Here is a 25,602-nt window from a genome sequence, read left to right as displayed (position 1 = left end):
GGAGGAGGTGGGGAGGCTGCAGAAAGATTTGGACAGTTTAGGAGAGTGGTCCAAGAAATGGCTGAAATTCAACGTGGGCAAGTGCGAGGTCTTGCACTTTGGAAAAAAGAATAGAGGCATGGACTATTTTCTAAACGGTGACAAAATTCATAATGCTGAAGTGCAAAGGGACTTGGGAGTCCTAGTCCAGGATTCTCTAAAGGTAAACTTGCAGGTGGAGTCCATAATTAAGAAAGGAAATGCAATGTTGTCATTCATCTCAAGAGGCTTGGAATATAAAAGCAGGGATGTACTTCTGAAGCTTTATAAAGCACTAGTTAGGCCCCATTTAGAATACTGTGAGCAATTTTGGGCCCCACACCTCAGGAAGGACATACTGGCACTGGAGCGGATCCAGCGGAGATTCACACGGATGATCCCAGGAATGGTAGGCCTAACATACGATGAACGTCTGAGGATCCTGGGATTATATTCATTGGAGTTTAGGAGGTTGAGGGGAGATCTAATAGAAACATACAAGAAAATGGCTTAGATAGGGTGGACGTAGGGAAGTTGTTTCCATTAACAGGGGAGACTAGGACCCAGGGGCACAGCCTTAGAATAAAAGGGAGTCACTTTAGAACAGAGATGAGGAGAAATTTCTTCAGCCAGAGAGTGGCAGGTCTGTGGAATTCATTGCCACAGAGGGCGGTGGAGGCCGGGACGTTGAGTGTCTTTAAGATAGAAGTTGATAAATTCTTGATTTCTCGAGGAATTAAGGACTATGGAGAGAGCACGGGTAAATGGAGTTGAAATCAGCAATGATTGAATGGTGGAGTGGACTCGATGGGCCGAATGGCCTTACTTCCGCTCCTATGTCTTATGGTCTTATGGTAAATTCTTTGATACTCTAGATTATCAGTCATACCTCAACTAGCATTCATTATAGGTAGTGTTTCTGTGTTCATAGTGATTTTTTTTTGTTTTGTTTTGGACCAAACTGGCTGCAAAAGAGAAAACATCATATCTAATAAATCTCAGTTGAAACTTTGTGTTGGTTAAAAGAGAGCAAAATTCTTTTTAACTGAAGGACTCCGAATAGTGAGTTGAACTTTGAGTATTGCCACACTAAGAGAGAGGTAGAGTATTAGATGCAAAACTCAGAATTAAAGAATATTCGAACCAGGAGATTCCTGACCCGAGTTGGCTGCCCTTAAGACGCGAGAGAGACCTGTGTTGAACAGGGAATTTGAAACTGTAGGACTGTTGGAGGAGATTTGAAGGGACAAACTGCCAGAAGTAAGCAGAAGCTCAAGAAATCTCAACCCTTATACAAATCTTCGAAACCAAGTTATTAATTGACTAGTTTTGGGGTGCAATTGGTGTAGAAGGAATGTGGATTTAAGGAGATGGGTTTAGAACACAAGAAACTGAGTTAATTGAACTTCTAATATCTTTAATGTAACTGACTATTTAAAATAGTGTAGTTATTGGGATTCATGTTATTTGATTTTGGTGCAGTAAACCTCACTTATATTAAACTGTGTACCTTGTGGCTTAATTCTTTTTAGTGAATACCTGGGGTTTTGGATTCTTAAAGAACAAACTAATCCTGTTACTGCTCTCTCCCACAATCATAATGTAATGGAATACTGCTAGAGCTCTGATTCACTTTTATTTCCAACAGGAAAATTTGACATAAATCTTGGTCATAGAACAAGTGAAAGAACCATTCGGCAATTCCTTGCCATGGTGCAGTTGACATCAGGTCACTACTGGCACGAGACGTGTCATTTCATTGTGTTATTGAGGTGCTGCAATTTTGGATGTTGCCTAAGTGGCCTGAATGTCTTGCAGATTTTCACGATAACTTCATTGCAGTGTTAATAATGTCAGCTTAATTATGATAATCGCTTATTGTCACAAGTAGGCTTCAATGAAGTTACTGTGAAAAGCCCCTTGTCGGTACATTCCGCCGCCTGTTCGGGGAGGCCGGTAGCGGAATTGAACCCGCGCTGCTGCTGGCCTTGCTCTGCATCACAAGCCAACTGTTTAACCCACTGTGCTAAACCAGCCCCAGTAATTGTGACAATAATAAAGATTATTATTATTATCATTAGGGGAGTATCTACTTTCCAATATTGAACAGATAACGTAACCTCGTGATTTGAAATGGGTGTTCATCTATTTTGCAGGAGCCTCAAATCTCTTGAGGAGGACGGAGGACTGAAAAGTCTCGAAGTAAGGAGGCAGAGTAAAACCATTAAGCAGCTTCATAATTAGCAAGTCAACAAACTAAGCAGGATTTAGGATTTAATATATCTAGTACAATATATCTAGTGCATCACTGAAATCTTCTCTTTATGCAATAATTCAAAACAATGATCATGGTACGCTTCCATACATGAGCTGTTAGTTTTGCTTGACTTGAGGAAAATTACTTCTAACCAGCTCCTGCATTCTAATCTTCTAAACCCTTTGCTTTCTATTTAAAAATTTGACTGTCGGTGAGCATTTGTCTCATTTTTTTTTTTGTTTATAGCTTGAGGGAAGGGCATTTGGCAGGCAACTCCTGCTGAGAACTTGGGAGTCCCAGATAACTAATGTGAGGTGTTTATTGTTTTAAGACCATATGAAAATGACAGGATATGACAACTGGACCATCAAGTATGTTCCATACAGTTCTGCAAGTAGGAATCGTAATGCCTGTCCCCAGGTTCCCACCCAGCAGCATCCATGTAATATCCTGGCAGAGATAAATCCTAAAGCAATTTGTGGAAGAAAATTCTGGATTTATTTTCTGTGAGCACTGAAACTGGTCAGAATGAGTTCTGGGAAACTACAGTGGCCATGAGGGATTTTACTTTCTGTAACTGGAAGCTCATCATTTTTTTTCATCTATTGAGATAAAAGTTCAAAAGCTGGATATATGGCTTCAGCAATGTCTTTTCTGAACTTTCACACACCTATTTGTATTTATACGGTACCTTTTTAACACTTCAAAGAAGTATAATCAGACAAAAATTGACACTGACCATTGAAAGAGATGGGATTTGACCAGGGGACTATTGGAATACTTGAGTGTGGAGGTAACAAAGGCAGGAATGAAGGTTTCAGCTGCTGATTGACTGAGGCAATGGCGGAGCTGGTAGTGATTTGAAGTTGGGAGTCGGTGCTCTTTGTGATGGAGAGGATATGGGAACTGTAGAAATTCTGGGTTCTCAAACACGGACAACAAGGATGTGTAACAAACAATACTTTATTCACAAGCTGAGCAGCTACTCCATGCTTGAGCACTGTCCGCACTCGCGTCAGATGGCCCTTTCTGTAGCCGTGTCATCATGTGACCAGTTGATGATCATGTTAAGTTGGGACAACTGGTGGTACTGAGATCTAACCGTGTGTACGAAAGTATGAACCATTATAATGGATTGAGCAGGCTAACAATACATAATTATTTATTTAAACATAGTAAGACATGTCATAGTAAGACTTGTTGCAACTGGTGCATAGCCCATCGTGTCTCCCCCACATTTTATTATGTAAAGATAAATTTGAAGGCCAGTTGCAGACTAAGTGGTGACGTAGTCCGGGAACCCTGTGGGTGCTTTGATCACAGGCACAGTGTGTGGGTCTGCTGTAGTTTTCCTCAGGCTGGTGTCCTTTGTGTGGATGACGTGTGGCTGGGTCCTGACCATTTGACCAGGTGTGCTTGTGGGCATTTTGGTCATAGTATGTTTTGCTTCTCAATCGACATTGCATGAGGCTATCATTCACATTGCTTTCAAGTTTGGGCTGCAACAGAGCCTTGCAGTAGGAACTGTTATCTTGGTAACCCTGGAAAAGATTTGTTGTGGTTATGAGTGTAGGCTCATAATCTGTGAGATCTTGGGCACATTTTTTTTAGAAGATGCTTAGCTGAGCGTACAGCCCATTCTACCAGACTGTATAGGGCATAAGGCAGTCATTTTCAAACTCCGGTTGCAAGCTGGGTGGGTTGTGGGCGGGTTTCTGGAGGGCGGCGGACCGATCAGTCGCAGCGTTCCCGAATGGCTGCAACCGGCTTTCAAAAGTGTTGGCGTAACTGGCTTTCAAGAGGTCCGTCCCGCGCATGCGTGCCCCCTCAGCTGGATGTAGCAGTGCACACGTCCGGAGCCTAGCGGGGCAGGTCGCTTCCTCTGTACGTCAGTGCACTGTTCCAGGAACAGATTTTTTAAAAAAGTGGCGGAAGATATGAGGTCATGCACCTAGTATACTGACCACGTACTCTGGGCGTGAAATTACTGAGGAGAGCTTCCTCTGTTTTGCAGCTGCCAGCAAGCAAGCGACAGGACTGCATGAAGAACTGAAGATGGATCTTTTTGGAATAAGGAAGAGAGGGACAGAGACCCAAACAGGCCAGGATGGAATTGAATTTGCTGGGGAGAGCTTCGCAGGAGAGTTCACGGCAGGACAAAGCAGTGCTGATGTGAGCTCCAGGAATCCATACAGAAATGTAACATTGAATGACAAAGCATGTGAGATCATGAGGACCTAACCGGCTCACCTGTCGCATTAAAGGTAAGTGAGAATGGTGGGTCACGAAGTTTGGCTGGCGTGGGTCGCGAAGGTCGGCCGATTGGTAAAAATTTGAAAAACACTAGTATAGCATTGGCAAGCATTGTTTGAGTCGCTGAGGGATGCTGTGTGTTGCAAAGTGTCTCTTGAGTTTCATAACTGTTACTCGTCCTATTTGGCAGGTGGACGGGTTCAAAGCACCCGCAATATGATTTGACTAAGACTAAATGTTGTTTACCATTCCATTCAAAGATGTAAGCTGCTGTGAATGTCATGGGAGGTCTGGAACCTCATGTAAGTGCTGCGGTTCTTTTTCAAAGATGTAAGCTGCTGTGAATGTCCATGGGAAGTCTGGAACCTCATGTAAGTGCCGCGGTTCTTTTGCTTGATGCGCCATGATGCATTGTACAGTCCACATCTGAAGACTCCCCTTTCCATGTTGCTGTATTTGGAGGGCCAGTTTAAAAAAAAAAAAAAATAATAATAATTTATGCGATGTGGGTGTCGCTGGTTAGGCCAGCATTTATTGCCCATCCCTAGTTGCCCTCCAGAAGGTGGTGGTGAGCTGCCCCCATGACCCGCTGCAGTCCCAGAGGTATAGGTGCACCCACAGTGCTGTTAGGGAGGGAGTTCCAGGATTTTGCCTCAGCGACGGTGAATAAATTCCCAATCAGGGTGGTGAGCAACTTGGCAGTGGTTTCTTGCTTCTAACCCAGGGTGCCCCCAGTGAAGTTGTTGATGTACCTCTGAAGAAAAGCAGGGGCGACAAATCCCTGGCCACCTAGTTCATCCTGAATAGAGAATGTGCAGAGCTCGTAGGGAAGCTCTCTTGAGGACTGTGGCCAACACCTCCAGATGATGACATGCAGTTGCCTGCCTGATGTCTGCCTGTAAGGCACCTTTGAGTTCCTGGATTCTACGATAGGACAGCACCTCTTGTCATGATGTCTATGTCATCCTCACGCCTGGTCTGTAGTGGGTGGTAAGGCTCTGGAGAGGGCATCAGCCAAGTACAGATCTGTACCACGTTTGTTGACGATGCTGCGATTGTTGTTTTTTAAAAAAAAAATTATAATAAACGTTATTGTTACTGTGAAAATCCCTTAGTCACCACACTCCAGCGCCCGTTTGGGTACACTGAGTGAGAATTCAGAATTTCCAATTCACCTAACAAACACGTCTTTCAGGACTTGTGGGAGGAAACCGGAGCACCCGGAGGAAACACACGCAGGGATGGCGAGGACGTGCAGACTCCGCACAGTCAGTCACCCAAGCCGGGAATCGAACCTGGGATCCTGGAGCTGTGAAGCAACAGTGCTACCAACTGTGCTACCGTGCCGCTTATAAAGTACCCAATTCATTTTTTTTTCCAATTAAGGGGCAATTTAGCATGACCAATCTACCTACCCTGCACATCTTTGGGTTCTGGGGGTGAGATCCACGTAGATACAGAGAATATGCAGACTCTACACAGACAGTGACCTGGGGCTGGGATGGAACCCGGGTCCTCGGCGCCATGAGGCAGCAGTGCACCATTGTTCCGCCCCTAACGATGCTGAGGTTGTAATGTTGTAGCTTTAACATCGTGCATTGTAGTCATGCAGACACAGTGTGAAGAAGCTTTTTTAAGATTGTCGAATGACTGATGACCAGTTTCAGCTGTTGCAGGACGACCATATATGAAGTCATAAAATCTCTGATATGCAAAGACTCTAGCGTGGAGTTCCTTTTTGACCTGTGCATAGCGAGTCCGTCATTGAGGGACCTTTGTTGCAAAGGCTATTAGTCTGCCATTCTGGATACAGACTGTGCCAGGTCCGTGCCAGGAAGCATCTGCTGATATGTGGTGCGGCTCAACAGTGCCTGAGTGAGACTGTTGAAGGCTGCTGTGTCAGCAGCATTTGACATCCTGGTGGAGGAGCTGCCAGAGCGCCAGTGACATCACTGCAACAAGGAATGGACTTGGAAAGATAATTTGTCATACCAAGGAAGCGCTGTAAAGTGTGTTTGTCCACGGGAATGACTATCAGTCGTACAGCCATTGTCTTGTCTGGATCTGGCTTTGCACCATCGGCTGTGAGTAAATGACCCACGTAAAGAACCTAGTTGACCCTGAATTTGCATTTCACACGGTTGAGCTGATTCTGCCAAGGACAAGGCAAAAACATGCATGTTCTTGCATAGTACAACCCAAAACCAGGTTGTCATCGATGATGATTTTTATATGGTTGGCCTGCAAAAGTGTTGCTCCATGGATTGCTGGCAAACCTCACTGCCAGTGGAGATGCCATGGGCCTTTGAACAAAACAATGTCTGCTTACCGGAGACATGGTAAGTTTTCAAGGATTCTTCATCCAGCAGGATCTGCCAGAAATGGCATTTTGCATTCAGAATGCTGAACACCTTAGCTGCAATGTGGCTGGTGGCAGAAGAAGGCTTCTGTGGTTTTGACCTGCAGCATTTTGCAAAGTAATTCCACTTGTCACATTTTATTGCAGCGTTTACCATACGTGGGACGTATTCTTCTGAGGATGATGGCCACCACACTTGGGGCAGGGTGTGCCTGTATCATAAACTTCTGTTTCCCACCTGCTGCTGCTATTTTTCTGCCTATTTAACATGCAGATGCTGACGGCGGTTTGTAATGTTAAATCTTTCTCTCACAGCAGTTGCTTACAGACCAGATTGCTGTGAACCCCACAGACTATTCGTCCCCTGACTAACTCTTGAGTAAGGTGCCAAATGCACATTTCTTTGCTAAGATTTTCAAGGTTGCTGTGAGATTGTATTGATTGATCTTCTCTTTGTTGAATTAAATGCATGCCTGTCGAGCATTATATTTTTTACCGGAAGACAAATGTTCTCAAACTTCTTCCAAATTATTTTTGGGGCCCCTTTCACCTCCATTTGGAAAACTGATGGCTCAAACCTTTTGACCGCCTCAGTGCTAAGTTTAGTAATGTGTAAGCCTGTAACGTTTTTGATTTGTCAGACAGTGCACCACCACAGTAAATATGCCACATCTTCTCAAACCTTTCCCAACTATTTGCAATGTTCTTGGCAAAGACGAGCAGGCTGATGTGGCAAAGTCCTTGCGCCATGCTGCAGCACCTGGCACCATGTGGAAGTGCTAGGTTCCCAAACAGACAGCAAGGGCTTGTAATAAACAATGATTTCTTGAGCAGCTGCGCAGCTAGCACTACACTCTGAGGAGAACTTATGCATTCCCATCACATGACCACTCCATCTGCATGGAAAGAAGCTTGGCTTGGGTCAAATAAAATGCATAGCTTGATAAGTCTTAGGAAATTTGCCTATTAAAATATGTGGCATATAGATCCTCAGGATATTGCGTTGCATTCATTCATCCCCATCTAAAAACCCTGAGCTGTTTGCATCATACATCTGGTTGCCAAGGTTTGGAAAATTGTATTAGGTGGTATTACCTGAGATCTTGCAGCTCTGTCTAGGTAACGTGGTGTCTCTGTTTTCCACTGCGCTATCCGTGGAAATTTGGATTGCTAACCTGATGCCTCCCTGCTTAACACTCCAGAACTTCTACCTCTTTCAGGTCAATCAGCACTGCATTGCAGATCCACTCCCTCCCAAGAGAGACATGTCTCTCAATTCTCTGACTTCACCACTTGCCCCACATCCTCAGACCTATTTCCCCCCCCCCCCCCTTTTGCATGCTAGCCTCCCACTCTTTTTTTGTTTCCCCCTTGTGTGCTCAGACTCTTGTTCCTGTGTTGTCTGATTGCTCATTCATTGCTGTTAGTAATCAGTCAGAACATCCTACAGCTAAACACCAGCAAGACTAAAACCATCCTGTTTAGTTCTTGCCTGGAATCCTGTATGGCTGCCTCAGTTTCATTCTCCTCTTCGCTTGCTTTTGTAAGGGTTTGTTTAACCTTGAGCTGAGCTTTAAACCCTACATGTTCTGCCAGAACATCTATTTTCACTTCTGCCGGATTGCCTGTCTCCTCGTATCTCATCTCCGTGTTGCTGAAAGATTCAAGTATGAGATTTTTCACCTTTAGGCTCAATTTCTTGGACTTTCTCCTCATTCAATATCCTCAGTTACAGAAAGTGAAAACTTCAACTTATTCAGGACTCCTCAACTTGCCTGCAAATTTCTCTACCCTCGCTCTGCAATTTCTTTCAGTCCTGTATTCTCATTTTGCTTGATTCAACTCCACTATTGGTGGAAAAGCCTTTAACCTCACTACAATTCACATTGCATTCACTCCAACCCTTGACACCTGGCTTCATCTCTCCCTACTTTCAAAAGTGTCCTTAAAACCTTTGTTACCACACCACAGCTGCTCTCAAGTTCTGTTCGCTTGTTTTCATTCCTTTTCGTCTGTGAAGTACTTGGAAACATTTTCACTGTGTTCAAGGTAGTTAGTATGTTGTTTCTTATTTGTAACAAGAGGAGGACAGTGAGCTTAAGAAATCTTGAATCAACTTGAATCAGTTGTCTGAACATAGCTATGTCAATACAGATACTAGTACTTAATTGTGCCAATGACCCTGACTTTAGTTACTATGAAAACTATAACCGTGTCTTGAACCCTTTTAAATTCTATTTGATACCAAGGATTGACCGGTACCTTGTGATTATTGGTACTGCATTCCACATTAGTTAAGTTACTCTCATCTTTCTTTAAAGCGATTGATGGTGATTTGAAATGAGCAAACTGTTAACATCACCTAGAGTCCACCTAGTCACAATAAGAGGTTTCAAATTTAGGTGGCACTCAAAATAGTACTGAATGAGTGGGTGTGTGTGGAATGAAATAGATTTCTATGAAACAACATTTACATATGTATTTACGTAGTGTTTCTCGTAGAATGTCACTAGGTCTTTCACAGAAGTAGAAATGATTATAAGAGATTGGTATATATATTATATTTTATCTGTTGCTGTAAAGGTTTTAATGCCCAAATTCAGGTGTGTGTGTTGTGTGTCAGAATGTGCAATTAAGATGTTGCAAAGGTGAGATCATCATTCATTGGGCAGCACGGTAGCACAGTGGTTAACACAGTTGCTTCTCGGCTCCAGGGTCCCAGGTTCGATTCCTGGCTTGGGTCACTGTCGGTGCGGAGTCCGCATGTTCTCCCCGCGTCTGCGTGGGTTTCCTCCTGGTGCTCCGGTTTCCTCCCACAGTCTAAAGATGTGCAGGTTAGGTGGATTGGCCATGCTAAATTGCCCTTCGTGTCCAAAATAGTTGGGTGGGGTTACAGGGATAGGGTGGAGGCGTGGGCTTGGGCAGGGTGCTCTTTCCAAGTGCCTGTGCAGACTTGATGGGCCGAATGGCCTCCTGCACTGTAAATTCGTTGATTCATTCCAGCCATGTATGTGTTTACAAAGAGAGGCTTAATGGAATTTTGTTCTGATTGCTGGAGATTCCCTGGGGAGTAGATCATCCGAGACATTGTATTGAGATTTGGGTAAGCAGGTCAGGTGACTAAGTGAGATAAAGCGGTGGTAATTAATGGGAGAAGCCAAGTCTGTAGCTGGCAGTTTAGGTTTTCGTTTTACTGGGAGCTTTGAGCTGAGCAGCAACTTTTGGAAAAGGCTGTCTGGTCTGGCCAGTCCGGTCTGGTCTCGTGCTCTTTCTATCGCGTGCGCGCTCTCGCTCTTTCTTGCGCTCCTTTGCGGGTTCTCATGTACTCTCTCGCATGTACGTTAATTTGTTCGCGCGCGTGCTCTCTTGCACGCACCCTCGCCTCCTCTCACGCTCTCTCGTGTGTATGCTCTCGCTCTTCTCGCTTCTCTCTTACCCTTGTGCCCTCTCGTGGCTCGCGTTCTGACTTGCGCGCCCTCTCTCTTGCCCTCGTCCTTTCTTGTTCATGCCCTCTCTCTTGCTCGCTCTTCTCTCGGGCTCGCGCTGGCTCTCCTCTCGGGCTCGCGCTGGCTCTCCTCTCGGGCTCGCGCTGGCTCTCCTCTCGGGCTCGCGCTGGCTCTCCTCTCGGGCTCGCGCTGGCTCTCCTCTCGGGCTCGCACTGGCTCTCCTCTCGGGCTCGCGCTGGCTCTCCTCTGGGGCTCGCGCTGGCTCTCCTCTGGGGCTCGCGCTGGCTCTCCTCTGGGGCTCGCGCTGGCTCTCCTCTGGGGCTCGCGCTGGCTCTCCTCTGGGGCTCGCGCTGGCTCTCCTCTGGGGCTCGCGCTGGCTCTCCTCTGGGGCTCGCGCTGGCTCTCCTCTGGGGCTCGCGCTGGCTCTCCTCTGGGGCTCGCGCTGGCTCTCCTCTGGGGCTCGCGCTGGCTCTCCTCTGGGGCTCGCGCTGGCTCTCCTCTGGGGCTCGCGCTGGCTCTCCTCTGGGGCTCGCGCTGGCTCTCCTCTGGGGCTCGCGCTGGCTCTCCTCTGGGGCTCGCGCTGGCTCTCCTCTGGGGCTCGCGCTGGCTCTCCTCTGGGGCTCGCGCTGGCTCTCCTCTGGGGCTCGCGCTGGCTCTCCTCTGGGGCTCGCGCTGGCTCTCCTCTGGGGCTCGCGCTGGCTCTCCTCTGGGGCTCGCGCTGGCTCTCCTCTGGGGCTCGCGCTGGCTCTCCTCTGGGGCTCGCGCTGGCTCTCCTCTGGGGCTCGCGCTGGCTCTCCTCTGGGGCTCGCGCTGGCTCTCCTCTGGGGCTCGCGCTGGCTCTCCTCTGGGGCTCGCGCTGGCTCTCCTCTGGGGCTCGCGCTGGCTCTCCTCTGGGGCTCGCGCTGGCTCTCCTCTGGGGCTCGCGCTGGCTCTCCTCTGGGGCTCGCGCTGGCTCTCCTCTGGGGCTCGCGCTGGCTCTCCTCTGGGGCTCGCGCTGGCTCTCCTCTGGGGCTCGCGCTGGCTCTCCTCTGGGGCTCGCGCTGGCTCTCCTCTGGGGCTCGCGCTGGCTCTCCTCTGGGGCTCGCGCTGGCTCTCCTCTGGGGCTCGCGCTGGCTCTCCTCTGGGGCTCGCGCTGGCTCTCCTCTGGGGCTCGCGCTGGCTCTCCTCTGGGGCTCGCGCTGGCTCTCCTCTGGGGCTCGCGCTGGCTCTCCTCTGGGGCTCGCGCTGGCTCTCCTCTGGGGCTCGCGCTGGCTCTCCTCTGGGGCTCGCGCTGGCTCTCCTCTGGGGCTCGCGCTGGCTCTCCTCTGGGGCTCGCGCTGGCTCTCCTCTGGGGCTCGCGCTGGCTCTCCTCTGGGGCTCGCGCTGGCTCTCCTCTCGGGCACGCGCTCGCCTCTGGCGCTCGCTCGCCTCTGGCGCTCGCTCGCCTCTCGCGCTCGCTCGCGTTCTCTCTCGCGCTCTCGCTCTCCCCTTTCCTTTCCAACGCAGCTTTTCAAATTAGGAAAAAATGTTTGGGTTTCTTGTTCTAACATATGTTGGGGTCTGGTCGGGATTTTAACAAAAGCAACACCAGTTTTTAATGGATGAGTTAGATAGCCAAAGGCTTGGTTCAAGAGAATGCTTTGAAAGATTAAAAAAGGGGGAAGTGGATAGATTAAGGAAGACACTCCAAAGAATAAGACCATAAAAATCTTCTGCCATTGGTGGAGCACAGGAAAGAGGGTTTACACACAGGCCAAAAACCTGGAGGACGTGGGTGGTGGCAGGATGCTGATGATGATTGTAGCTGTAGTGTCGGATGAAGACATGGTCAAATTTATAGTTAAGAACTTTCAGTGTAACCCCCAACATATGTAATTGAATGTAGACAGGATATTTGAAGGCAAAAGGAAGTGGTCAAGGTGCTCTGGGATTAGTTATCGTAGATCTGGGAGATGTGCACTTTAATGCTAGGCATGAACACTGGCAAGCATTTCAACACTGGTAAGCATTTATCTGGTTCAATTTGGAGGAGATAAGTTATTGGCAACCGATAGCTCCTTTTGCTCAAACTAGTGTGTATTTCAGTCTTTCATGACCCATTTCTGTTTGAACCATTAGGGGATTACTTGTGTCCTATTTTCTGTAAATTCCCTAGAAGTTGCAAGAGTTGGATCCTCATTGTTTCCTAATTGAGACCTTAATTTTGTTCTTCACAAGTTAAAGTAAACCTAAACACCTTTGAATGTGAGTTTAAGTTGTTGGTATGGAGAAACAACACTGGGTAGCTTCAATTCAGAGTTGATAAATGACCAGCTTTTGTTACAGATCAGTTTTATTTAATTTGACATTCTGACAAGGCAATCCTTAAAATGCCTTAAAAAGCAATTTACCCAAAGTTGCTTTCCCGTTCCAAATAGATCAAAAAAATCTTGCTTTGCATGGAAGAAGCCCAGAGGCAAACCTATTTTGTGGTTCCTTGATGGCACCCCCCCCTCCCCCAAACAGGGGTCCAATTCATAGTGTGTGTGTGTGTGTATATGTAGTATACATATGTATATATGTAGCAACGGTGCCATATAGAGCAATTTTTGCACATTCACTAAATAATACTCCAGATATAACCTCAGCTCAGGATAATGCCTCTCCAGTTGATGAGATCTGGAAGCTCCAGTTGGGAGTTAAAGGCCACTCATTTTCCCTCTCTTCCTCCACCTAGCAACGTACACACAAAAGAGTTGTCCTGCTTTGTTGCTTTGAGGGCTGTGGAATAAAGATGAAAGATAAATTATCTCCTTGTACCACTGCAGGACATAGTAATTTGTTGTTAGTTCAGCATTACAAACTGACACCCTAGTGTTGGTCCAAGAGATTTATATAACATAGGAGCAGGAGACTATACATGCAGCACTACCTATCTTCAATGCCTGGAGCATATTTTAATGAATGTTATTTCTCCAGGACCTATGAAACCTGGGCTATATTTGTACAACATACGAAGGTTGTTAATCATTTTAAGAATGAAGACCTTTATGGATTTATTTTTGCTTTACATGTTTACTCTTCCCGATGGCAAAGGCTTGGGCCTTTTTAAATAGGGGCTGTTCTTACTATCAGGTACTTCATGTCCTGCTCGCTAGCTTAACTGGCTTCAGTTATTTTGCCTGTATCCCTTTTGGAGCTACTTATAGTTTCCAAGTCAGGTGTCCTATTTCAAGCAGTGTTCCTGTGTTTCTTTTGAATCAGATATCAAAATCTATATTAAGAGGTTATAATGGAAATCCTTTTGAGGGAGAGGGAAGAAATACCTGTAAAATGGGTAAAGAAAGATAGTCCTGGGGGTGGAAGCAATAGACCTGTTAAAGTGCAGATTTTTGTGTAGTGTATCTTTTGTATAACTGTTTGAGAAGGCAGTGCAGTCTTTTATTACAGTTGCTTAAATTTACCAGCAAACTGTTGATTTTGATTTGATTTATTGTCACATGTACCAAAGTACAGTGAAAAGTATTTTTTTGCGGACGAGGGAACGTACACAGTACGTACATAGTAGACAAAGAGAATAATCAACAGAGCACATTGACAAATGGTACATTGACAAAGTGATTGGTTACAGTGCGGAACAAGGGACCAAACAAAGCAAATACATGAGCAAGAGCAGCATAGGGCGTCGTAGAATAGTGTTCTTACAGGGAACAGATCAGTCCGAGGGGGAGTCGTTGAGTCTTGTAGCTGTGGGGAAGAAGCTGATCCTATGTCTGGATGTGCGGGTCTTCAGACTTCTGTACCTTCTGCCTGATGGAAGGGTCTGGAAGAAGGTAATGCCTGGATGGGAGGGGTCTCTGATAATGCTGTCTGCCTTCCTGAGGCAGCAGGAGGTGTATACAGAATCAATGTGGGGGCGGCAAGCTTGTGTGATGCACTGGGCTGAGTTCACCACACTCTGCAGTTTCTTATGATCTTGGACTGAGCAGTTGCCATACCAGACTGTGATGCAGTCGGATAGGATGCTCTCTATCGCACATCTGTAGAAGTTTGTGAGAGTCGATGCAGACGTGCCAAATTTCTTTAGCTTCCGTAGGAAGTAGAGACGTTGTTGGGATTTCTTGACTGTTGCATCAATGTGAGTGGACCAGGAAAGACTGTTGGTGATGGTGACCCCCAGGAACCTAAAGCTATCAACCATCTCCACTTCGGAGCCATTGATGCAGACAGGGCTGTGTGTCGTGCTACGCTTCCTGAAGTCGATGATCAGTTCCTTGGTCTTTTCGACATTTAAAGAGAGGTTGTTTTCGGTACACCATGCAACCAAGTGATTTATCTCCTTCCTGCAGTCTGATTAGTCTTTGTTTGAGATACGGCCCACCACGGTCGTATCATCTGCAGACTTATAGATTGAGTCAAAGTTAAATCTTGCCACACAGTCATGTGTGTATAGGGAGTACAGTAGAGGACTCGGTACACATCCTTGCGTGGCTCCGGCGTTCAGGACTAATGTGGAAGAGGTGCTGTTGCCTGTCCTGGCAGATTGTGGTCTGTTGGTGAGGAAGTCAAGGATCCAGCTGCACAGGGAGGGGCCAAGTCCAAGATTGCAGAATTTGGTTATTACTCTTGTTGGGATAATGGTGTTGAAGGCACAGCTGTAGTCGCTGAACAGCAGTCTTACATAGGTGTCCTTGTTGTCGAGGTGTTTGAGTATAGATTGTAGAACCAGGGAGATAGCATCTGCTGTGGACCGGTTGCGGTGATAGGCAAACTGCAGTGGATCGAGACCATTTGGGAGACTGGCAGTGATCCGTCTCATGACTAGCCGCTTGAAGCATTTCATGATAACATACGTCAGGGCCACTGGTCGGTAGTCGTTGAGGCAGGCTATCTTGTTCTTCTTTGGTGCTGGTACTTGAAGGAGGTGGGGACCTCAGAGCGGAGGAGTGAGGTGTTGAAGATATCTGCGAGTAGACTCGCCAGCTGGTCTGCGCAGGCTCTGAGTGCTCGCCCAGGGACTCCGCTGGGGCCCGTTGCTTTCCGTAGATTCATTTTCAAGAAGGCAGCTCTTACCTCTGAGGCTGTAATAGTGGGTCTGGGTGTGTCCAGGGCTATTGGGGCGGGTGGCATTGGCTGACTGCTCAAACAGTTTGATAGAAAGTGATGGACTTGCTCCAAAGATTGCTTAAAGTAAAAATCGCTTCCTTTTTTGTACTGTCTGACAATAGACGTTTGTCAGTATTTTTCATTTAAAAGTGTTCTTAATCAGAGACCTGAGGACTTCCGGGTGCGGCGATGACCAGCTAGGTCGCACGTTTCGGCACCTCCCGTTTGAACGGACTTTTGGGCTCTTCTTGGGAGCCCCAACAGCAAATTTTGACGGCTAAACCCATTGTGCGGTGAAACAGAAGGGAATCCCCCCGGATGTACATGGAGAAAGGAGATAATAGTGGCCGGATTGCAGAGGATCCTCTGGAGCAGCGGCAAGGAAGGGAAGCACGAAGCAAGATGGCGGCGGAGGGAGGCCGTTTGGTATGGGGCCCGGAACAGCAAGAGTTCCTTCGGAGATGTGTTGAGGAGCTAAAGAAGGAGGTGCTGGCCCCGATGCTGCAGGCGATTGAGGGGCTAAAGGAGGCGCAGAAGACCCCAGGATTGGAGCTTCGTGGCGTGAAAGCAAAGGCTGCTGAAAATGACGAAATACAGGGCCTGGTGGTGAAGACAGAGACACACGAGGCATTGCATAAGAGGTGTATGGAGAGGCTGGAAGCCCTGGAAAATAGCTCGAGGAGGAAGAACCTAAGAGTTTTGGGTCTTCCCGAAGGTGCAGAGGGAGCGGACGTCGGGGCATATGTGAGCACGATGCTTCATTCCTTAATGGGACCGGAGGCCCCGACGGGCCCCTTGGAAGTGGTGGGAGCATATCGAGTCCTTGCGAGAAGACCGAAGGCGGGAGAAATACCTCGAGCTATAGTGGTGAGGTTTCACCGCTATAAAGGCAGGGAGATGGTCCTGAGATGGGCGAAAAAGACACGGAGCTGCAGGTGGGAGAAATCGGTGATCCGTGTGTACCAGGATTGGAGTGCGGAGGTGGCGAGAAGGAGGGCGAGTTTCAATCGGGCCAAGGCGGTGCTCCATAGAAAGAAAGTTAAATTTGGTATGCTGCAGCCGGCGAGACTGTGGGTTACACATCAAGGGAAACACCACTACTTTGAGACGGCAGAAGAGGCATGGGCATTCATTGAAGAGGAGAAGCTGGACTAGACTGGAGAGAGAAAGAACTTTTGTAATAAAGTAGTGGTGTGATTGCGTGGGACTGGGAATCGGAAGGGGGGGGAAATTTTCTCTTTCCCCTCGATGGGAGGGGGGGGGGGGTGGTATGGTGAACTGTGGGCGCCGGTGGGGAAGGAGAGAGAGAGCTGCGCCATTAGGGGTGGGGCCGAGTGGGAAGCGCGGGCTTTGCTCCCGCGCTATGGTAATTGTGGCGGGAAAAAGGGGCGCAGGAAGGAGGGAGCCTTACACAATGGGAGGCTGAGGATAAACTGGGGAAGCCGAGGTCAGCCGGAATTTGCTGACTTCTGGAAGCAACATGGGGGGGAGCAATCGCGCTAATGGGAGATCTAGCGGGGTTCGGGGGGGGGGGGGTAACTGGGTTGCTGCTGTTAAGGGGAAGGGGGAGCTGCTACGGGATGGGATGGTCGGGACGGGAGGACACCGTTGGGGGGACAAGTGGGTGCGTGGGAACCGGGTGAGGAGCTGGTCTAAAAAAGGGGATGGCTAGTCGACGAGGGGGGGGGGGGTAAAGAGCCCCCCAACCCGGTTGATCACGTGGAACGTGAGAGGGCTGAATGGGCCGATTAAGAGGGCAAGGGTACTTGCGCACCTAAAGAAATTAAAGGCAGATGTGGTCATGCTGCAGGAGACTCATCTGAAACTGGCGGATCAGGTCAGATTACGAAAAGGATGGGTGGGACAGGTATTTCACTCGGGCTTGGATGTGAAAAATAGAGGGGTTGACCTGGAGGCGGGAAAGTTGGTAATGGGGGGAGACTTCAACATGGTGCTGGATCCAGGGCTGGACCGGTCCAGGTCTAGGACCGGGAGGAGGCCGGCAGCGGCCAAGGTGCTCAAGGACTACATGGAGCAGATGGGAGGAGTGGATCCCTGGAGATTTACTAGGCCTAGGAGTAAAGAGTTCTCCTCCTTCTCCCATGTCCACAAGGTGTATTCTCGGATTGACTTCTTTGTCCTGGGAAGGGCGCTGATCCCGAAGGTGGCCGGGACGGAGTACTCGGCTATAGCCATTTCGGACCGTGCCCCACATTGGGTAGATCTGGAAGTAGGAGAGGAAAAGGAACAGCACCCACTGGAGATTAGATATGGGATTGTTGGTGGACGAGGGTGTGTGTGTAAGGGTAAGGAGATGTATCTGGAGATTAATGACGATGGAGAGGTTCAGGTGGGAGTCGTCTGGGAAGCACTGAAGGCGGTGGTCAGAGGGGAACTGATTTCCAGAAGGGCCCATAAGGGGAAACAAGAGAGCAAAGAGAGGGAGAGATTGTTGAGAGAAATTTTGAGGGTGGATAGGCAGTATGCGGTGGCCCCGGATGAAGGACTATACAGGGAAAGACGAAGGTTGCACACGGAATTTGATTTGTTGACTACGGGCAGGGCGGAGGCACGGTGGAGGAAGGCACAGGGAGTGCAGTATGAGTACGGAGAGAAGGCGAGCCGGTTACTGGCCCAACAACTGAGGAAGAGGGGGGCGGCGAGGGAGATTGGAGGGGTTAGGGACGAGAAGGGTGAGATGGAACGGGGAGCGGAGAGGGTGAACGGGGTGTTTAAGGCATTTTATGAGAGGCTGTATAAGGCTCAACCCCCGGAAGGGAAGGAGGGAATGATGCACTTCCTAGACCAGTTGGAATTCCTGAAGGTTGAGGAGCAGGAGAGGACAGGACTGGGAGCACAGATTGAGGTGGAGGAGGTGGTAAAAGGGATTGGGAGCATGCAGGCAGGGAAGGCCCCGGGACCGGATGGGTTCCTGGTGGAATTTTATAGGAAATACGTGGACCTGCTGGCCCCGCTTCTGACGAGAACCTTTAATGAGGCCAAGGAAAGGGGGACGTTGCCCCCGACGATGTCGGAGGCGACGATATCGTTGCTCTTGAAAAGGGACAAAGACCCGCTGCAGTGCGGGTCTTACAGGCCTATCTCCCTCCTGAATGTAGATGCCAAGCTTCTGGCCAAGGTGATGGCAACGAGGATGGAGGATTGTGTCCCGGGGGTGGTTCACGAGGATCAAACGGGGTTTGTTAAGGGGAGACAATTGAACACTAACATACGGAGGCTGTTGGGTGTGATGATGATGCCCCCGCCGGAGGGGGAGGCGGAGGCGGAGATAGTGGTGGCGATGGATGCAGAGAAAGCATTTGATAGAGTGGAGTGGGATTACCTGTGGGAAGTGTTGAGGAGATTTGGATTTGGAGAGGCATTTATTGGATGGGTTCAGCTTCTATACAGAGCCCCGGTGGCAAGTGTGATTACAAATAGGCAGAGATCCAACCACTTCCGTCTATACAGAGTGACAAGACAGGGATGTCCTCTGTCCCTGTTACTGTTTGCGTTGGCAATTGAGCCACTGGCCATAGCGCTGAGGGGCTCTAGGAAGTGGAGGGGAGTACTTAGGGGAGGAGAAGAGCACCGGGTGTCACTACACGCGGATGGTTTGGTGTTGTATGTCGCGGACCCAGTGGAGGGGATGCCCGAGATAATGCAGACACTCAGGGAGTTTGGGGAATTTTCAGGATATAAATTGAATATGGGGAAGAGTGAGCTGTTTGTGATGCACCCTGGGGAACAGGGCAGGGGAATAGATGATTTGCCGTTGAGGAGAGTAACAAGGGATTTTCGGTACCTAGGGATCCAGATGGCCAGGAACTGGGGAACCTTGCATAAGCTTAATTTAGTAAGATTGGTGGAGCAGATGGAAGAGGACTTTAGGAGATGGGACATGGTGCCCCTGTTACTGGCGGGTAGGGTGCAGGCGGTTAAAATGGTGGTCCTTCCGCGGTTTCTTTTTGTGTTCCAGTGCCTCCCTGTGATGATTACAAAGGCCTTTTTCAAGAAAGTGGATAAGAGCATTATGAGTTGTGTGTGGGCTGGGAAGACCCCAAGAGTGAAGAGGGGGTTCCTGCAGCGTAGTAGGGATAGGGGGGACTGGCACTGCCGAGTTTAAGTGACTATTATTGGGCCGCCAACATATCAATGGTATGCAAGTGGATGGGGGAAGGGGAGCGAGCGGTGTGGAAGAGACTAGAGATGGCGTCCTGTAGGGGGACCAGCCTAAAAGCATTAGCGACGGCGCCTTTACCGTTCTCCCCGAAGAAATACACCACAAGTCCAGTGGTGGTGGCAATTCTGAAAATTTGGGGGCAGTGGAGACGGCATAAGGGAGTGACGGGTGCCTCGGTGAGGTCCCCGATAAGGAACAACCACAGGTTCGTCCCGGGGAAGATAGATGGGGGATTTAAAGCTTGGCAGAGAGCGGGGATTGTGAAATTGAAGGATTTGTTCCTAGGCGGGACGTTTGCGAGTCTGGGAGCACTGACAGAAAAATATGGGTTGCCACCGGGGAATACATTTCGATGTATGCAACTGAGGGCTTTTGCGAGGCAACAGGTGAGGGAATTTCCGCGGCTCCTGGCGCAAGAGATTCAGGACAGAGTGATTTCGGGGGCATGGGTGGGGGATGGTAGGGTGTCAGTTATATACAGAGAAATGAGAGACGAGGGAGAGACGATGGTGGAGGAGCTGAAGGGAAAATGGGAAGAGGAGCTAGGGGAAGAGATTGAGGAGGGGCTGTGGGCAGATGCCTTAAGTAGGGTAAACTCTTCGTCCTCGTGTGCCAGGTTCAGCCTGATACAATTCAAGGTTCTACACAGGGCGCACATGACTGGAGCAAGGTTAAGTAGATTTTTTGGAGTGGAGGATAGGTGCGGGAGATGCGCGGGAAGCCCAGCGAACCACACCCACATGTTTTGGTCATGCCCGGTACTGCATGGGTTCTGGGTGGGGGTGGCGAATGTGCTTTCAAGGGTGGTGGGGGTCCGGGTCGAGCCAGGCTGGGGGTTAGCGATATTTGGGGTTGCGGATGAGCCGGGAGTGCAGGAGGCGAGAGAGGCTGATGTTTTAGCCTTTGCGTCCCTAGTAGCCCGGCAAAGGATATTACTTGTGTGGAAAGAAGCTAAACCCCCAGGCGTGGAGGCCTGGATAAATGACATGGCGGGGTTTATAAAACTGGAGCGGATAAAATACGCACTAAGAGGTTCGGCTCAAGGGTTCACCAGGCGGTGGCAACCGTTCCTCGACTGTCTCGCAGAACGATAAGGGAAATGGGAAAGGTAGCAGCAGCAACCCAGCGGGGAGGGGAGGGCCCATCCGGGCCCTCTGGTTTTGTACAGGTGTTTGTATATGAGTTATTTATATTGGTTTTTGTGACTTTATTATTTTGGATATTGGCTAGTTTTTATTTTTGTTGCTGGCAGTTGCCGTCTAGTTAATATATTATTTATTCTTTAAAAAAAAAACGGTCATCATCATTATTTATATTGTTTTAAAGTTGCAAAAGGGGAAAATTTTGTACTGTCTTTGTTTGACCGAAAAATTTGAATAAAATATATTAAAAAAAAAAAATCAGAGACCTGAGTATACCCTGTGACAACCATTTTGGGGGCTGAATGGCAAGATCACAGCAGGGTGGCATGGTAGTGCAGTGGTTAGCACTGTTGCTTCACAGTGCCAGAGACCCGGGTTCGCTTCCTGGCTTTGGTCACTGTCTGTGCGGAGCCTTCACGTTCTCACCATGTCTGTGGGTTTCCTCGGAGTGCTCCCGTTTCCTCCCACAAGTCCCGAAAGCCGTGCTTGTTAGGTGAATTGAACATTCTGAATTCTCCCTCCATGTACCCGAACAGGTGCCGGAGTATGGTATTTTCACAGTAACTTCATTGCAGTGTTAATGTAAGCCTACAGATTATTATTAGATCTTCAAAAAAATGGACACTGTTATTAAGTGTTTCAAACCATTCACATTGGCTGTATTTTTAAAAATGGGGTTTGTATCTCTGACATTATGAAGTCATTCATACTTGAAAAGTCAGTGAATACATCACTATTGTCATGGGAATATCTCTTTTAAGAAATGTTTGTCTACTCAAGTGGCTTCAGTTATGTCAGTGTGGGTGGAGCTGAGCTCTGGCTCTGCTTTTTAGTTTCACTTTGAGAAAAGCTTGGGTGTGTGTCTGTTTTTTTTTTTTTTTTTGTTTCGTTTTAGTGTTGGAGCTGCAGCCAGCCAAAGAAGGTGTAATTTTGATCTCTCTGCCATCTAAAGACTATCTCTAGATCATTTGGTGAATTTAGAATGATAACCGCTCGCAGGAGAGAATTTAAACCTGATGTGCTTCTGTAAAAAAGGGGCAGGATTCTCCCGCACCCCCATGCCGGGTGGGAGAATCGCTGAGGTGCCGTGTGAGTGCCGCCCCGGCACCCGCACGCGATTCTCCCACCCCCCCCAAACCGGCGCGGCGAGAATCACGGCTGGCCGCTGGGAGAATCGGCGCTCGCCGTTTTTAACAGGCGAACGGCGATTCTCCGGCCCGGATGGGCCGAGCGGCCTGCCCAACATGACTGCTTCCCGCCGGCGCCGTCCACACCTGGTTGCTGCCTGCGGGAACAGCGCAGGAACGCTGGGGGGGTGGCCTGTTTGGGGGGGGGGGGGGGGGGGGGGAGGTTCCTGCATCGGGGGTGGCATCAAAAGGGGTACCGATCAGCGGGCCAGCCTCTCTGAACGAGGATCTCCTTTCCTCCGCCGTCCCGCAAAATCCATCCGACATCTTCTTGCGGGGCGGCCTTGGGGAGAACGGCAACTGCGCATGCACGGTTGAGGTTATTTACGCGGCGCTGCTTTTACGCGGCGCCAAGGCCCGGCACGCGTAAATGACGCAGCGCCACTACTAGCTCCCCGGGGGGGGGGGGGGAAGAGGGGAGAGAATAGGGGGCTGGGAGCGGCCTCTGACGCCGGAGTGAAACACTCCGATTTTCACTCTGGCGTCGGGACTTAGTCTCCCGATGGGAGAATTGCGCCCAGGGTTTTTGTCTTATGGATGTTAAAAGGAAAGTTTAAGGATTACTTAGAGTGTTGTATTATTTGGATTGTATTTGAATTGGTGGTTGCTAAGATGTTCACTATGTTTTAAAAATGGTTAACTGAGTTCATAGAATAAACATTGTTTTGCTTTAAAAAATACTTTTAGATTTCTGCTGCACCACACCTGTAGAGTGGGCCGTGTGCTCCCCATACCACAATCTATCAAAAGTTGTGGGTCAGGTGAACTCCATGATACACTTTGGGGTTCTCTAAACCTTGGCCCATAACACTATCTAATAAACAATGACAGCACTTGGGAGGAGTAAAACTCCAATTCAAATTATTTTCTATGCTGTTTAGTGTGTACTTAATCTGAAGCTACAGGAAAAACTTTGTGCATATGATTCAACACCATATTTTTAACAAGACCATCTTGGATGGAATTGATTCAGTAACTGAGAAAGATTAGATCTTTGGCTTTCTCATCCCTTTAAAAGCTACTCACCATCTACAAATAGGTGTCCTATTTTGTGTGTGGTATGTATCTCTTGCACAGCCTCTGGATGTAGCTGGATATAGCTACAGTCAATTCATGATCAAAAATATGATGATCAGGCTATCTATCTGTGATGTTGGATGGGGAATAAACAATAACCAGGGAACCAGGAGAATGCTCTTGAACCTTATCAGAAATGTGCAACGTGATCTTTTAGTTTCAGTTGAGGGGACAGAACTATTTCAGAATAAAGTCTCATCTGAAGTTGGGATGTCAGAGTGACTGTCTTTATTGTTGTTATACTCAACTATTCCCATATTCTATCCTCCATAAACTTAAGGTCATCCAAAACTCTGCTGCATGCGTCTTAACTTGCATCAAATCCTGTTCGCTTATCGCCTCCATGCTTGCTGGCCTACATTGGTTCCCAGTTAAACCACTTTTAAAATGCTCATCCTTGTTTTCAAATCCCTCCATGGCCTTGTTCCGTCCCATCTCTAATCTCCTACGGCCTCAAACTCTCATATCTGCTTTCCCCTGGCCTCTTGAGCATCCCTGGATTTAATTGCTCTACCATTAGTGGCTATGCCTTCAGTTGCATTGGTCCTAAGCTCTGGAATACAAGTAGTCCTCTTGGGTCGTTTTAATTTAACATCATTAATAAAGTAGTGTAACTATCTGTTTAATATTACCAGTTTCACTTTAACATAGTTTGCCACACACTTGCTCCTCTGACTTTACCTTTCCTGCAGCACTTCCGCTCTTACCTGTCTGTCTCTGGCCCTGTCTGTCTGCTGCCACTAGATGGAGACTGATAAATCTAAAAGTACTGTTATTTAGATGTGTACTGTAATTATTAAACATTTTACATTGTACGGTGTTGCATATTGTGTTGATATATTTTATGTTGCAAGTCTTTTTCAGCCAGGAATGCATAGCATATGCTCAGCCTTTTTTGGGCAAGAAATGTCCAAAGGAACCTAACAGTGGCTTTAACACTGATTCCTATGGGAACCTATGATTCACTTAAAGTCATTTAATTTCACTTAAAGTCATGATTTTTAGGAATGCAGCCACAACTTTAATGAGGACTCCCTGTACCCTCTCTACACCTCTCTACTTTTCTACCTTGCTTTCCTTTTTGATATTTTTGACTAAACCTTTGGTCATCTGACCAAATCATGTTTAGTGTGGTCTCGTACTTTGTTCTATAATAATCCTGAAAAGTGTCTTGGGATGTTTTATTTTATTAAAGGTTCTCTATATTTGGGTTGAGTGAGATTGTATTGATGAGTTTTTAAGCTAGATTGGCAGGCGGGTGTGAAGCAGCAATAAGTAGAACATTTTTAAATGTTGCCACAGACCCAGAGGACCATAGGTTGCTCTCTCCTTTGAGAGCTGACTGGTGGTGATTTAACCTGAGGGTCACTACACATCAGGCGAGGGGCAACGTTGAATAACCTCAGCCGATACGGGAATTGAACCTACGCTGTTGGTGTCGCTCAGCATCACGGACCAGCCGTCTAGCCAACTCAACTAACCGATCCAGAGGAATAAGGTGCATAAAATACGTGTTTGACAATCTTAGAGAAGGAATCAGTTTCATATTGGATAGGAGCAGACTGAAAGAATTATGAGGAATGCAAAGATAGGATGCTCCAGTTGCACAGGTGTTGGTAAGACCACATCTTGGGTACTGTGTACAGTTTTGGTCTCCTTATTTAAGAAAATATATAAATATGTTAGAAGCAGTTCAGAGACCGTTCACTCCGACAATAGGAATGGGGTGATATCTTGCAAGGAAATGATAGACCGGTTGTGCCCATCTCCAATGAAGATTGAGAGGTGACCTTATGGCAACATGCAAGATCCTGAGGGGACTTGACAGGATGGATACTGAAAGAATGTTTTCCCTTGTGGGAGGTACTGGAAATAGTGGACACATTTTAAAATAAGGGGTTACCCATTTAAGATTGAACTGGGATGAAATTGTTTTCTCATGAGATTTTGTGAATATTTGGAATTCTCTTCCTCAGAGAGTGAAGGCAGTGTCAGTGAGTGTTTTTTTTAAGGCAGTGGCAGATAACCTTTGACTCCCTTATTAGCCAAGACTCTTTCGGGGGTAGGTGGAATGTGGAGTTGATCCGATCAGCCATGACCTTGTTGAATGCAGGTTTGAGGGGCCAAATGACCACCTGTTCTGAATTTGTAAATGCCTATGCATGTACAATGCATGTTTGCAAATGCACAAAGTGTGGTGGAAAGAATTGGGGAACTACAAGCACAAATAGCCATGTGGAAATATGATGGAGTGGCAATAATGGAAATGTGGCTGAAAAGTGGTAAGGCGGGGTGCTTAATATAAAATTTGAAATGTTCAGAAAAGATGGGAGGTGGAGTGACAGTACAGATTAGGAAAGGCATTGCAGTGTTGGAGAAAGGGAATGTCCTTGAGGGGATTAGGACAGCATCTAATGGGTTGGCTTAGTGAACTTAAAGACAGTGAAGCGTGAGCATATTTGTGTTTGCTTTTCAGGTGTGGTATTCCAGTTTAAGTGGGGAGTGTGTTATGAACAATGCCTCTTTCAGAGGCTCAGTCGTTTTGGGGAGTGGAGAAGATCACATGCAGTACCTTACGGACAGAGACTAAAAAAAGGCTTTTAGATTTGGCAAAAA

General features: G+C 47.8%; 1 protein-coding gene across 13 annotated transcripts in view; it reads left to right on the top strand.

Annotated features, from left to right (window-relative positions):
• The window catches only part of akt3a (v-akt murine thymoma viral oncogene homolog 3a), a 594,281-nt gene that overhangs the window by 134,681 nt on the left and 433,998 nt on the right, over positions 1 to 25,602 (top strand). For 2 of the 13 annotated variants that reach the window (XM_072512720.1, XM_072512711.1), the window contains exon 2: positions 4,290 to 4,539. The exons of the other annotated variants lie outside the window; for them this stretch is intronic. The gene's annotated coding sequence lies outside the window, so the exon portion shown is untranslated. The remainder of the gene's footprint in view (positions 1 to 4,289; positions 4,540 to 25,602) is intronic. 13 annotated transcript variants of the gene reach the window in all.

Source organism: Scyliorhinus torazame, chromosome 1, assembly GCF_047496885.1.
Source record: "Scyliorhinus torazame isolate Kashiwa2021f chromosome 1, sScyTor2.1, whole genome shotgun sequence".
Lineage (NCBI taxonomy): Eukaryota > Metazoa > Chordata > Chondrichthyes > Carcharhiniformes > Scyliorhinidae > Scyliorhinus > Scyliorhinus torazame.
This window is presented reverse-complemented; position numbering and strand designations above follow the sequence as displayed.